Source organism: Crinia signifera, chromosome 2, assembly GCF_055691185.1.
Source record: "Crinia signifera chromosome 2, ASM5569118v1, whole genome shotgun sequence".
NCBI classification, from domain to species: domain Eukaryota; kingdom Metazoa; phylum Chordata; class Amphibia; order Anura; family Myobatrachidae; genus Crinia; species Crinia signifera.
Window position 1 is genome coordinate 35,122,666 of NC_139218.1, and position 15,406 is coordinate 35,138,071.

General features: G+C 44.9%; 1 long non-coding RNA gene across 1 annotated transcript in view; it reads right to left on the bottom strand.

Annotated features, from left to right (window-relative positions):
* The window catches only part of LOC146059563 (uncharacterized), a 389,618-nt gene that overhangs the window by 40,673 nt on the left and 333,539 nt on the right, over positions 1-15,406 (bottom strand). The window lies entirely within an intron of this gene.

The window sequence follows — 15,406 nt, forward strand, 5'->3', positions numbered from 1 at the left end:
GTTTTGTGAGATATAAGAAACAATATAAATAAATAAATAAAGTAACATATGGCAACAATGCAAAATTCAGTTAAAGTACGAAATTAGTAGAAAGCAGAACTCGTCCTAATAATAACAATAATACTCATACCAATAATTATAGTAATAACAGCAATATGAAGTATAAAGTTGTGTCCTGACACACACACTGTCACCACGGTTGTGCCAAACTGCTCTTCCCGGCATTGCGGGTCCTGTGTATCTTGGCTTGTACCAAAAGTCTTTTTATCGCTGTATGACAAAATAATTTAAAGAGACTGCGCTTATTGATTTCATATGCAACACTTGTACAGTACATCCATGTATGGATCTGTTTGCCGGAATTTGGCAGCCATAGGCCTATTTTCACACCAAGTTCCGCTGTGCTTCACTCTAACATTGTACATATATAATAGCCAGGTGGCTCACTCATGCTGCATGGCATATTGTGGCTGTTATACTTGCCTATTCCTTTAGTATTCTCTCCGGGGGAAGCCCAGAGAGGAGACACTTCAGAACACTTTGGGAGCGAGGCCAAACTGGCTCACATAAGGCCCCCTTTACTACACAGAGAAACATCCGCGATTTGCAGTTCCATTGTAAGGGGGTGGAGCTAAATGATACAATTCATCACTGCCTTCCTAATGCAGCCCCCCCAATGCATTAAGCTGGTGACTTTACAAAAATCCTGAGCATCCTTTCAGCAAGTATGGGCTAGGTCAGGGTTGCAACTAGGGGGTGCAGGGGGTCATGTGCCCCGTGAGTCAGAATGAGGGGGTGCTTGGGAGTTTGGCTCCACTGGAGCATGAGCACCTGACTCCAAATTTCAACATGAGGGGCTGCACACTGTGCCTGCTTGCTGAAGTTGGAAGACAGCAGCCGTCTGAAAGCAGACAGCCTGGAAAGTACCAGCTTCAGGGGCTCACGCTGCTGGGAACTGACGCATTGTGACATCATGACACCAGACATTCTTGCTTTTGGACTTTGATAAAGACCTTGGGATGGCTATTGTTGCCATTTCCATCGATGGTTGCTATCGATAGCAATAGTGCAACTGGCCATTGATAGTGGCATACTATGTCATTGATGACATCAATATTTTTACTAATTGATGGTCATCCATTTTCTCTCCCTGACTGGCCTGTGGGCCAATCAAAACATTGGGGCGGGGCTCACATGTGTCAGGGGTGGAGACATGCTGCACATCCGGCCCATTGGGGAGAAAAGATAAATAAACTATTGTTTATGCTTGACACCGATGAAGGGACACCAACTGGTTCTTCCCATCAAAGGCAAAAACTATTCTACAATGACCATAAACCGTTGATGATTTTGAATCATTGATGGTGGATGCCATCCCTATAAAGACCCTGTAATAGGGGTAGAAACGCTTTGGCCCTCTATAACGTGGAATGCAGGACCAGAGAGGCAATACTACCGGGTGGGCATTGGGATTGGAATTTGAGGCAATGTTTTCCCCAGGTACATCTATTTCGTAAGCTCCATTGGAACCGTATTCCATCAGTTCCACCCCCTACGGGAAATAGGGCTTTATCTGTGAATTTAGCTTACATCACATGGACAAAGTCCGGGTGAAGTTGATACCATATTCTTTTTGGTGTTTTTGAATATTGGTGAAGGGAAGAGGAACCCTATTTTGGTGTCTCATTGACTCATCTGCTTGCGTAGCACATGGCCCATATATACAATATATTTAGTTTACATTACTATAACCCCATACAAAGTGCCTGAGGTGACAAAAATCCTAGGGCCTCCTACTGTTCCGCTTGCTCCCCCGCGCGTCCGCACTGGAGAGAGATGTTTTACTAATGCACATATGCAGGGTGCGAACAGGTATGGCAAACTGCAATTTCACTGTCCCGTTCACACCTACGAGTGCGGGCGAGGGGCGTGGGTCAGCGATGAGGGGACGTGCCCATGGGAACGCCCAGCGTTTCATGGGTGTTCCCATGAAAATGCGGGGCGTTTCCATGGAAATTAGGCAGTGACGCGGCTGATCACCGGATGTCAGCTGACCGCCCTCTTCCCCTACAGGGAACATGCAAAGCTGACCCCAGAGAGTGTCTTAGTGTTGCAGATACCTTCAAATTGTTTGATGGTTAGTGACCATCAAATGACTTGGCCCCCGCACCCAAGGTTGCTAATGGATGTTTATGCAAAACATCCATTTGCAGCCGCGCAGGGGATTCGGCGAGGGGGGCGGGCGGCTGTGTTGCGAGCGGCAGGCGGCGTTTAATCCATGCGCAACACTGTGAAATTCGCAGCGTTGCGTGTGGACCAGAATGAGGTTCCTAGTTTCGGCCCTTGCTAGGTGTGTGTGGACACATCTGTAAATCGGCTTGGCATTTCTCATGGGAAGATTTTCTTGGACGTCCAGTAAAGGGTAAACTAAACATGTATATTTCTTTTGTACAGCTGTAAATACAACAAAATAAAGTCCTCTAAAAGTGGATGAAGTTTATTTACTGTTTAATCAGCTGTATTTTCCTAGTGATTACTGCGCAGCTTGCAGGACAAGACCTTTTTTCTTTGTTCACAAATTTAAACTTCCAGTTTTCCTTTGAAAGTTTATGAGTTTATATAAATAATGCTGCGTACACACGGTGAGATTTAACATTAGATTTTGACTATATAGTCAAAATCGCATCGGGATCGCATATACATCGCATGGTGATCGAACAGGTCTTTAACCTTTCGATCCCGATGCAATGCCGATGTGCGCTCCCGTTCAGCACATATCGAATAGTGAAATAGACAGGGCAGCAGTGACTATATAGTGCAAATCGAATGTAGATAGCATAAATTGTATGTAAATAGTACAGAGTTAGCAAAGATTGCATAGCACTCGAATCTTAAGTCGAATAGCAAGGGAATCTCAACGTGTGTACGCAGCATTAGTCTTTTATACCCCTTTCACACAGAAAATGAAATTCCCGGGTGAAGCAGTCCCACCTGGGAATTTCTAAAATTTACACATAATGCCACACACCATAATGCCCATTACACATAATGCCACACACTGTTATGTCTATTACACATTATACCACACGCCGTAATGCCCATTACATATTATACCACCCATCATAATGCCAATTACATATTATACCACATAAGTGCCACTTACAGTACCTACATGCTCGTTGTCAGAGGTATATTGCTCAATGCCAGGGGATACATGATCGTTGCCAGGGGTTACATGCTTATTGCCAGGGGTTTCATTCTATGCCATGGGGTGTTACATTCTCCTTGTTCAGGGGAAAATACATGCCCGTTTCTATTCATTGCTACATGGTAATTGCTGAGGGAAAGGGGGGGGGGGGTGATACATGCTTGTTGCCAAAGGGAGTTATAAGTTTTTTGCCAGGGGGCAGGTACAGGGGGTTCCTTTTAGACAGCATGCCAGCGCTACCCGAATCCGCACTTCTGGGTAGCGATGGCCACGCTGTTATCCTTTGACAGACACTAGAGGTATGGCAGTACCTTTAGTGTCTGTCTTTTTGAAGGCTGTCTGTCTCTTGGGCTGGCAGCCGGGAAGCCCAGAGAAAGCAACGGCTGGAGGAGGCAACGGCTGGAGAAGGAGGCGGTAGTGAATGGAGGAAGTGGTGGTGGTGGGGGTGTGCCAGCCATTAGGGGGTGCCTCAGCAACCCCCATGCGCATGCCGATGGTAATGACCCAGTGACATGGGTGCCGGGGGAGGGCAGCTGACATCCCCTTCAGAATGGTGCACGTGGGGGGGGGGATGCAGGGGGATGTAGCGCAGTGCTGCTGGGGGCCCGGACTGTAGGTCAGTCCCGGGCCCCAACAGTTCTAGTGGCGGCCCTGGTTTGAAGTAAGAATATGGTTAAAAAAATGTCAGACTAGATGGGCAGTATGGTTCTTATCTGCCGCCAAATTCTATGTTTCTAGGACTGTCTGACCACAGAAGACATTTGATTTACGGACATGAATACTGTATCTCCCCTAATAAATGGGTATTATAGTTATTTAAGAATAACCTTTAATAAGCACAGAGTACACTATGGGCCTAGTTCTGAGAGTTACACACAAACCGGAGGGCGTAAAGTGCGGGTGTCCATGGCAGTGTAATGGGCCCTACACACGTAGCGATAAACGGGCATTTTCTGAGCGACGTTATGTATTTTAAGTATAACACTCAGAAAATGACCCTACATCACTGTGGCTGTAGGGGCGACAGCGATGTGTGGGCCCGCACGTCGCTATCTCACGGCGATTAATAACCAGCTCACTGGAGAACACTGGCCCTGACAGATCACTCAGCACACATCGCTGGCACATCGCTGTGCAGCTCTGAGTGATCAGCGTTGTGAGCGATCTAGCATCTATATACATCGCTATGTGTGTAGGCCCCGTTATTTCATACTGATTCAGGAAGCCGCACTGCCCACTATTTGTGGCCATACTCGGAGCTGCGCGCGAATCCGCATCATTATTAATTATCCAAAGCAAAAGACGCTAAAAGTTACCACAGTATATTATTTTGGTTACAGTCTAAATGGTAGACATTGTCTAGGTAGACAGTCAATAGATCGACGCTAAATGCTCTACATGCACAAGGTAAAGTTTTTATTGAAAATGGGATTTTGCCCATAGCAACCAATCAGATTCTACTTCATATTTATTTATCACCTACTAGAATATAATAGATATAATCTGATTGGTTGCTATGGTCGACACGCAAATTTGTGTACAGCCTTCCTTCCCTCCACTAGGCACACTTTATCGTTCCCTGGGGCTAGATCAACAAGCAATGCACCTTCTTGAAAACCACGCCCTTAGCTGCGGTTGTGTCATGTCTGCAGTTTAGGTAGTGACTTGGGATGGCAACGATGCGAGGGAGGCCACAGGGCAGGCATGTCTCAACCATTTCGGGGGAGGGCAGCAGTGGCTGTGCGACGCCACAGGCAGCCGCTGCGCCTGCGACCCAACACATGGCTGGCCTGTGCCTGGCTTTGCAGCAATGCAACATTTTGCAAGCATATCACTTTGCGTGCAGGGCAGTCTTGCCTTGTTCTGCCATTACATAGATAAACTGGAAGAACAACCAATAATGCATGGGATGCTGTACTAAGGGGTCAGGACCAATGTTCCCTCTAATTTTACGAAGGCTGTGTGCGGCAAAAGATTTTGGCTGTGCAACTTTGGAAGGAAATTTAAATTTTTGTGCGTCACTTATATATAACTGGAAAATGACGCTCAGTATTTGTGTTAACTTTACTTCAAAATTATTTTAAACATTTAAACATTCAAATCACAGCACACAACGTAGTTAATGGGTGAAACACACATTAACTGAGTCCACAACTGCAAAAAGGGACCACTGCTGCTTTGTGCGCTCTGTTGTAATGCCTGTGCGCACCCTTGTCGAGTTGTGTGCGCGCGCACGCGCGCACAGCTTAGAAGGAACACTGGTCAGGAGGTGACGCAATGACTAGATAGATAAGTATGAGATACTGTAGATACAGCACAATTACCGACTCTGCTAGAGGAGCCTGAAGAAGAGATGCAGCTCGTCACTTCAAGGGATGTTCTGGGCTGCTACATCATTATTCCATGTCATTACTACAGTACAATCAGTGAGGGAGATTAGCTAAAAAATTGGGAGTCTCCCACAAGTCCCTGACCCAGGAGAGTTTATATTCCGTACACCATGGGCATATACTGTATACACACTGGGGTTCATTTATTTTTTGTCAGAAGCCAGTTGCCTTCTTTGTCCTGCTGTCCTTCCCAGTCCTAGACCTGATGTTACAGTTTGGATGTAATAATGGAAGCTGTTGTATTTCTGTACAGAAACACGTTGCACATTATTAAAGTGAACTCATTCAAATTGTTTTTAACATTGTAAAGGGAAAATCTAACACCACCAGGGTGCATGATATCCACGTCTATCCTACTATTAATCAAGATTCCGTCTGCTAGGGGGGGAAAATCCTGAATTATAGGATAAAAAAGAAAAAAGAAACAAAGTATATGTTTCTGCAAATTGTAAAAATAGTAGCGGTGTCCCCTGCTAAACACAAAGGGGTTGTTACAGTTGTATGTTGATATATTCATAGACGTGGGTGAATGGGATTTGCACACAACATTATTTTCTTACATATAATATCCACAGGATGGTAAGACAAAGACAAAGCTTTGAAATGTAGAATTATTTACCTGTTTTAACCCTAATGGCAGAAGCTTCTCTAAGAGCCTTATTTGGTACCTTCTCGGCTGGGCTGTGTACGGATTCTGACTGTCAGGATGCTGGCAGCCACTATATCCACAGCGTTATCCTGATGGTCACAATCCCAACATATTTTGTTAACTAACCTACCCCTTACCATACCCCACCCAGCCCGTATACCTGCAGCCCTAACCCCCCTCCTTAGTGTCTAACCCTGAGCGTTCTCCCACACAGCCTAGCCCTTTCTCCCATAGCCTAACCCTCCCCCTAATGCCTAAGTCTAACCTCCCCTTCTGCAGCCCAATACTGTACTACCATTAATACTGTTTTTTCACTAATTTCCCAGGTCACACACCCGAGATTTTGACCTGGGAATTTGGTGGATTCCTTCCATGGTCCCCAATTCTACTGTCCGTTTTTCCCGGGTTTTTCCCGGGTTTATCCCTTATCCACTGAAAAGGGAATCCTGAGAAAGCAGGGCAGCAGAGGAGGCACTGGCAGGAGGTCAGCGACAGGCGGTCAGCGGCAGACAGGCACCGGCAGGGAGGTTAGCAACGGGCAGGTGGGCACCAGTGGGAGGGTCAGCAGCGGGTGGGCACCGATGGGGGCGGGCAGTGGGCAAGCTGTCAGCGGCAGATGGGTGGGCAGTGAAAAACGGTTAAGAGACGTTTCCACAGCTCATTACCTGGGTTTAACTTGCTAAAAACCATGGTTCCTGGGGAAAAATTCCAGATCATTAGACCCAGGATTTTTACCGGGTCACCATTTCATCTGACAAAAATCCTGGGTCAGTGCACTTTCATGTGGAAAGTTGGTGGATAAGTGGTAAAATGCTTACACTTGGCATTGTGACCACAGGGATTTTGGTTAGGGTTGGCCATCGACCATCGATGATTCAAAATCAATTGTTTATCGCCGATGACTTTTGCCATTGATGGGGAGAAACAGATGGTTTCCCTTCATTGATTGTGTTTTTTTCTTTTTCAAAGTCCCGGAACACAGAGCATAGATCCGCCCCAACACTAATGAAGCCCCATCTCCACTTTCTGATTGGCCGACGGCCAGTCAATCAAAGAAAATGGATGACCATAGATAGGTAAAACTATCGATGGTCACCCATCACTTTGTTCAATGCACAAAATTATAAAACAAATATTGTATCAAATTATCTTCAGGCTGTGCTTGTGTCTACGGTGTATATGGCGTCGGCGAACAACGGCACAAATTTGCTTGATGATCCCAAAGTGCTGGTGACAGTCCCCTCTCTGGTCTTCTCCCAGAGAGGAGACTCTAAAAGTAGGTAAGCCTGTCGTACTCCCTCTATTTCTGTAACTTAGGTTGCTATATCCGGATTATCACACATCCCCTGGCTCTTTAAATATTTGTCTAGTCCTGTGGCTAAGCAGCGGCGCGCTCAATGACATCATTGCGCACTAATACAAAGACCTCATTATATGCCACCTCTTCCCCGCACTCACTGACAGGAAATACCGGTGAGAGATGTGAACTGTTTATCTGCACCTCATGTAAATTGTACACGGGCTGTTTGAAACCGCTTGTCCTTAGCACTGAAGAGGTTAAATATATTATTCCTTATGCAATTTTATTCTGCAGGAATATTAAACCTTGATCCTTTCTTATACGAGCTTTATATATGTCATTTTACACAACCTTCTGTATTATGCTCTACAATGCCCCATTATTGGAATTTCTTTTTCACAAGTGTGATTTCGTGCATCATTCTGAGGCAAATAAATACACAAATGCTTTGTTCGAATCTTCCATAGAAGCAGAATAACCAGCTTTGTCTACATGGATGCAGGGTAATTCCAGAGACCTTGACAAGATGTAAGATCATAAAATGTTGGAGTGGATTTTAGTGTGTCTCACCCATGAATTCTCTACACTGTATAGAATTACACCGGTAATCCGATTAATTTTACACTTCAGTCCAAAATTTTGTTTGAGCAAGCCGCACGTATGTTTTAACAAGTAAGAGTCGGTAATGGAGCTATTATAAAATACATCTGCACCTTAGTTTATTAATGACTTGATTATACTATAGATTCTGTATCTGGCAGCCTCCGCATAATGGCCCTTATTCTGATCGGTGCGGATATTCCCGCATTCTTACGGTGCGGTCCGCACGCCACGGTGTTTTGCCGCGTGCGGCCATCGTCCGTAGAAACGCCCACGGGTCCTCCGCATTCGGACGGACTCACTCTTTAAGAACAGGGCGTGTTTACGGACGACATACAAACCATGCGTGTGCGGGAGAAACACTCCGATTCGGCACGGTATTACAGAGTATTACAGAGTATGCTCGGGAATACCGCATCCGAACGGGAGCCAAGCGGTGCTACCGCACGTAAGCGGAGTATTTACGCCAAACAACCCACTATGAAGTATCTTCTGCTATACATCACATGACCCACTTATTCAATTACCTATCCTCATAAAAAAATGCTTATTTGGAACATGTCAAATACACATGTGTATTGCTAGTATTAATATTCTGTCATGTCCATTGTTAGCAGTTTGAAAGTGTCTGACAAGTACAGCATATGTGGGTGTTTAGTACGGGTTCCTTGAAGCAGCAATGGTTTCAATTAAAGCACTGACAAGCGTCCTATTAGTGAGTAATGAGTAAAGGAGTCGATTCTATTGGGTTCAGGTGTTAATGGTTGTAGTCATTAGGCGTACGTTCGCCTACCGCATGAACGAGTGGTGTCCGCAAAGCAATAGTACACTTGTGGACACCGCACATTTCTGCCCTTTTTGATCGCGTGCATTCGGAGTGGTTTCCGAATGTACGCCCCCCAACATAAGTGTACTCCCCCGTGTCCGCCCATGTTTCCGCCCCGTTTTGCCCACTTTGAAACTACGCCCATGTGTCATTCCGCATGACGCCCATAATACGCCCCTATTTCCCGACTGATAGCGGTGAACAGTTTTGGACGGGATTTGGCCGAACTGGTACCGAGTCAAGGCGTGGCACATGCGCGTAGCGTTCTCCACGCATGCGCAGACGCCATAAAGACGCGATCCGTAAGTACGCGGTAAAGTCCGCGTCAATCAGAATAAGGGCCAATGGCTGCTTCCTGCTGGTATTCTGTGTCAGAGACTCATTTTACAGGTACTGCATCCTCTAGTGTCAATTCATTGTAGAGGGAGAGGACAGAACAGTGTCAACGAAAGAGAGGAACAGAGTTTCTTATATAGCGCACACATATTCCGCAGTGCTTTACAGAGAATATTTGAACATTCACATCAGTCCCTGCCCCAGTGGAGCTTACAATCTATATTCCCTACAACATGTACATGCACACAGACACTCTAGGGTTAATTTGTTGGGAGCCAATTAGTCTACCAGTAGATTTTTGGATTGTGGGAGGAAACCAGAGTACCCGGAGGAAACCCATGCCAGTATGGGGAGAATAGATAGGGTCATGGTGGGAATGGAACCCATGACCTCAGTGCTGTGAGGCAGTAATGCTAACCATTACACCATCCGTACTGCCCCAATTATTATATTAATAACTAGTAAGCTCGCTCCATGAAAAAGCTTTGAAAGCTAGTCTGCTACCTTCTGTGTTTGTGCATGTGTTAGAAAGAGATGTAGTTTCACTCTCTGCCAGCAGATGGCAGTGTTTCAGAGACTCACGGACACTAGACATATATATATAGATGATGGTACTGATTTTGAATGATTTCAAAACATCTACAATGATGTTGGTTTTTGGGGAATAAAATACATTTACAAATATTTTAAAATGAATGCCAAAAATCTCCTGTTGCTAATATTGATGACACTCCCAGGATTGGGATCAGCGGGATACTGGGATTTAGGGCAAAAATCGTCAGGATCACAAAGCGCACTTGTGCCAGGCAGTGCTCGGCACAGGTACTGCCCTACGCACCTGCCCGCACACACCTGCAGTTCCCCGGGCAGTGAGGCTGATCCCAGCGATCCTGTGTATACCGGAATTGAGAGTTATTTAAAAGTTAAAAAAATATATTTAATTGGAAAGCCCTTGGTGTCTAAGGTCTGTTTCTGAGCAACAGAATACAGTCTATATTATTGTGCTGCACTCAGTTGTATAATGGCCATCTTTCAGAAATGCTGGTTTAAATGTAGGGCTGTGCACTTTTATTTATTAATTCGGTAATTAATGACTACAAGGAATTCAATTGTCATTTTCTGTGACATAGGAGGGGATATAGTAAGTATCGTGGCACTAACAAAGACTGTTTATTAATCTTTTCTCTGGAATTCACACTGGGGGTCTCCTATGTACAGGTATTGGGGAAAAACAGTTTGCTGTTTTTAAGAATTTCCTGAACATTTGTGAAAGTCATATGTTAATTCTATTGCCGGTTAAACCACATAGATATTTTAATTCTGTGTGCTAGATGTATCAAAGAAGGAATCAAATGGCCAGTTCCTGTGAAATGTGAATTTAGGAGACAACTGTCTGATATGTATACTCAAATTAGAGGTCATGGCAGGCTTAACTCCTTTTTAGAAGGAGATAAAAAGGGAATACATACAAAATACCAAAGATGGCATCCAGGAGGGAATCCTGCAGGGTCCAGAAAGTATGCCTTAACCTAACCCTCCCTCCCTGTAGCCTAACCCTTATAACCCTTCCCTTCTAAGTGCCTAACCCTCCCTCCCTGTAGCCTAAACTCCCTCCCCTTCTAAGTGCCTAACCCTCCCTCCCTGTAGCCTAACCTCCCTCCCCTTCTTAGTGCCTAACCCTCCCTCCCTGTAGCCTAACCTCCCTCCCCTTCTAAGTGCCTAACCCTCCCTCCCTGTAGCCTAACCTCCCTCCCATTCTTAGGGCCTATCCCTCCCTCCCCTTCTAAGTGCCTAACTCTCCCTCCCTGTAGCCTAACCTCCCTCCCATTCTTAGGGCCTAACCCTCCCTCCCTGTAGCCTAACCTCCCTGCCCTTCTTAGTGCCTAACCCTCCCTCCCTGTAGCCTAACCTCCCTCCCCTTCTAAGTGCCTAACTCTCCCTCCCTGTAGCCTAACCTCCCTTCCCTTCTAAGTGCCTAACCCTCCCTCCCTGTAGCCTAACCTCCCTACCATTCTAAGTGCCCAACCCTCCCTCCCTGTAGCCTAACCTCCCTCCCCTTCTTAGTGCCTAACCCTCCCTTCCTGTTGCCTAACCCTAACCTTCCTCCCCTTGTAAGTGTCTAAACCCTCCCTCCCTGTAGCCTAACCTCCCTCCCCTTCTAAGTGCCTAACCCTCCTCCCTGTAGCATAACCTCCCTCCCCTTCTAAGTGCCTAACCCTCCCTCCCTGTAGCCTAACCTCCCTCCCCTTCTAAGTGCCTAACCCTCCCTCCCTGTAGCATAACCTCCCTCCCCTTCTAAGTGCCTAACCCTCCCTCCCTGTAGCCTAACCTCTCTCCCCTTCTAAGTGCCTAACCCTCACTCCCTGTAGCCTAACCTCCCTCCCCTTCTTAGTGCCTAATCCTTCCTCCCTGTAGCCTAACCCTAACCCCCTCCCCTTCTTAGTGCCTAACCCTGCCTCCCAACAGCCTAACACTAATTATCTCCCCCACCGCAGCCTAACCCTAAGTCCCCCTAGTGTCAAAATATAACCTAACCCTAACCCCATACTTACTGTATGATCAGGATACTGGCTGTTGGGATTCCAGCTTTGCCATTCTCATCGAACGCGGGCCATTGTTCTGGCCGTAAGAGTGGATGCACGCATCACAATTCTGACTGCCAGCATCCATCGGGATTATCACCACATCACATAAAAAGTGTGACCTGCAAGTCCTGATAGAATGTATCTTCTGATGATAAGAAGGGATTGTACTGCTGAAGACTTTCCATATTCTTCTATGGAGTAACTGTTTTTTCAATGACATATTACTTAGTAAACATTAACTTGATTCAAGGCACCTGCATTTGCTTGCATCCTGTGACCACAACAATAGCGCAAAATGCTATTTCATTCTCAAGCCTTTCTGAACTGAGCCCAATATCTACAAGCTGAAACCCTCTGCCAGATATTCAATGCTACTCATATTGAAGGACTAGTAGCAAATAGTCAATACTGCCAAGTAGGAGTTGCAGCAGTGTGCCCACCCGTACCCAGGAGATGATGGTAGAAGTCTGTGTGGAATGAGGAGTTTCAGGTGCCAATGTAGGAGCCTGGTGGTGGCAGCAAGATACCGTCCTACTATGAAGTGGAAGGAGTCAGAAACTGCCTATACTGAATCATTACTCTGCATAGTACACAATACCTAAGAGTAGTGGAGCAAGCCAATTCAGGTTACTCTGAACTAGTAACCATTATTTGTATAAAAAAAATCTGTGAATGCCTGACAGAGCAAGGTCATGCGATGACAACACGGAATACAGGTTGGGTACGGTAAGGGTTAAGATATGTGTTTGAATCCAATTAGTTTGGTATGAGTGGAGTACAAGGTTTGTCTTTTTAAATGTGCGCAAAGCCAAATTAGCTGTGTGGTAGCTGAAGCTGTTGCCCAGGAGTCCCCACTGCTGAAGGTCTACCACCTTAGTGACATCTACTATTGATGCTGTGGCCATGATGCTGATAATGCATTTCCTCTTTGCCCTCAGACAAGTCAAGCCATCTTTTAATTGGCCACTTCTTAGTGTACCACAGGAAGTTCTGTGTCAAACCACCATGAAGGAGTGGAGTGCTTTTTCCTATCTGTGGAAAACCAATATGATGACAGCAAGCGTAAATGGACAGCCAGCAAGAAATAGGTACTGTAGACCAGGAATAAAGGTTAGAAGAACCATAGAGGTCTAGATTGGACCTCTCCCATAAACCATCTTAGTCATGGTGGATGGGAGGAACTTTCCCAGCATCCACCAGTAGTCAAGTAAACGATAAATGATTGGTGTGTACCACAGAATTTTGGATTACCATTCATGATACTGGCCTTTTATTTGGAAGCTGTATAAGTTAGGCCGAACACATGCTGGTGTGTTACAGATCATGTCCTTCTTTGCCAAATTTAAGGGGCCTATAATTGAACTACAGTAGATGTTCACAGGGTTACTGGCTGCTGCCCTCTTCTCCCACCATGCAAATTGATGTACACAGTTTTTATCAGTGGTAGTTGGTTGTTTACATTTATTAACTCCTATGTTTGTGTTAAAGGTGCATGGATGGATCCTATGTATTTCATTCATATGTACAGTATATTGGGCATCTTTGTCTTGGCTATGAATATCTCTGTGTTCCTTCGTGCTTGGTCAAATACAATAATGTGGTCTGGATTCTGGAGAGTGTGGCTTGAGTCCAAGATATAATTTGGTGTGTCTCCTCTGCTGGTCATATTATGGGGAGGCAACAATATCAAACCAATGTGGACCTTATTCTGGTGGTCAAGGCATACTTGTCTTTTTTGGGGGGGATTGTGGACCAGAATTGCATGTGGTCTGACACGTTATCCTAGACACTTTGGAGATGTGAGCATGTGGTATTGTTGAGGCCTGTTATGGCAATATTACCAACAGAATGGAGTTTAATTGACTGAAAAAATGTTGGTCTGTTTGGACCTGTGTGGTGATTAGGAGTGTCCAATAAGATTTACTGTAAGTAGAGTGTACAGCTGGAAGATAGCTATGGGCCCAGAGCAGGAACTTAGATGGTGATAGGAAAGTAGCATCTGTAGCTAGCATAAGAGATGGTAAGGGTTCTCTTATATGCTTAATGATCCCACTAGTACCCTTATGGAGGTCCATGTCAATGAGTAAAGATTTAAGGAAAAGTGTTTTTTATCCCTGAAATGGGTGTGATGAAGACACCCCATTTTAGAAAAGGTGGCGGTAGCATGGTAATAGCATTCATTTCACTTAAACAACACAGGGGTTCAGTTCTCCTCAAAGCCTCTGTACTTGTACAGTATGTATATTAATAAATTTGGTCATTACATAGTTTCTTTTGGCCACTAATGGCAATCAAAACTATAATTATCAGGTCTAAAACTCGATCATTGATAACTATGCCTTTAACAGCAATATTTTAAAGGTGTGTATTTTTTTAAAAATAAAACAGATCCACAAGGGACGAAAGAAAAATATAATTTTTTCTCGAAAGCCATTTGCTGTCTAATACCGCTACTCTAGTATGGAAGGCTTTGTATATAAAAACAGCCTGATTAACATCGTTGTTATATAAGGCATTGTTTGTTCAGAGCACAGATGTTCCTGTTGTGAATTGGTTTTAAAATTAAACAGTGTGGCATTGGGCTACAACACCACCTACTGTATCTTGGGAAAATTCTGACACCAAAAGGAAACGGTTAATTATTTCTCATTTATTTTCCAAGCACTCTCTAAATCAAGGGTGGCTAAACTGGTCCTCGAGATCTACCAATGGTCCACGTTTTCCAAATCACCTAGCTGGTGCACAGCTGTAGTCATTACTAACTGTCACATGACCCAAATCACCTAGCTGGTGCACAGCTGTAGTCATTACTAACTGTCACATTTTCAAACATGCTGCATTCATTCCTACTATAGATCCACAGGTGGCCTGGAAAACATGCACCGTTGGTAGATCTTGAAGACAGGTTTGGCCACCTCTGCTCTAAATGGTATGAGAGGATGTATTTTTACATGTGTACCCTCCACAATGTCATGAATTATTATTAAAATAGCCATTTATAACAATAAACACTTGGTCCAAAGATTTATACTGCACCAATTTTGCTGGGAATATTGTTTTCATTTACTTTTTTGATTTCATGTTATTTTTGTGATTAACGACGAGACATTAGGGAAATACAGATGTGTTGACCTAATGCTTGTGTCGACCTTCCATCCATGTCTACCCAAGGCATGTTGACCTATTTGAGTTGTCAACCTAAGCCATGTTGACCTTCAGTGGTCCACCCAATCCATGTTGACCTTGGGTGCGTCGACCCTACGACCGTATATCCGGTGGGAAACTTCTTCCCCTGCCATGTGTCTTGAATAGGTGTAATACATCTACGGGATTCTTACTGCAGACTTCCTTGGGAGGGATCAGCAAGATCCCTCCCAGTAGCCTTTGTGGCTTGCAAGTGAGCAGAAGGATTCCGAATCATAAACTCATAAGTCTTCACATCACAAAGTACAGCTTATTGAAAGAGCTGTCGTTTGCGTTTTAATTGCAAATCTTCACCAAGAGAGGAGACA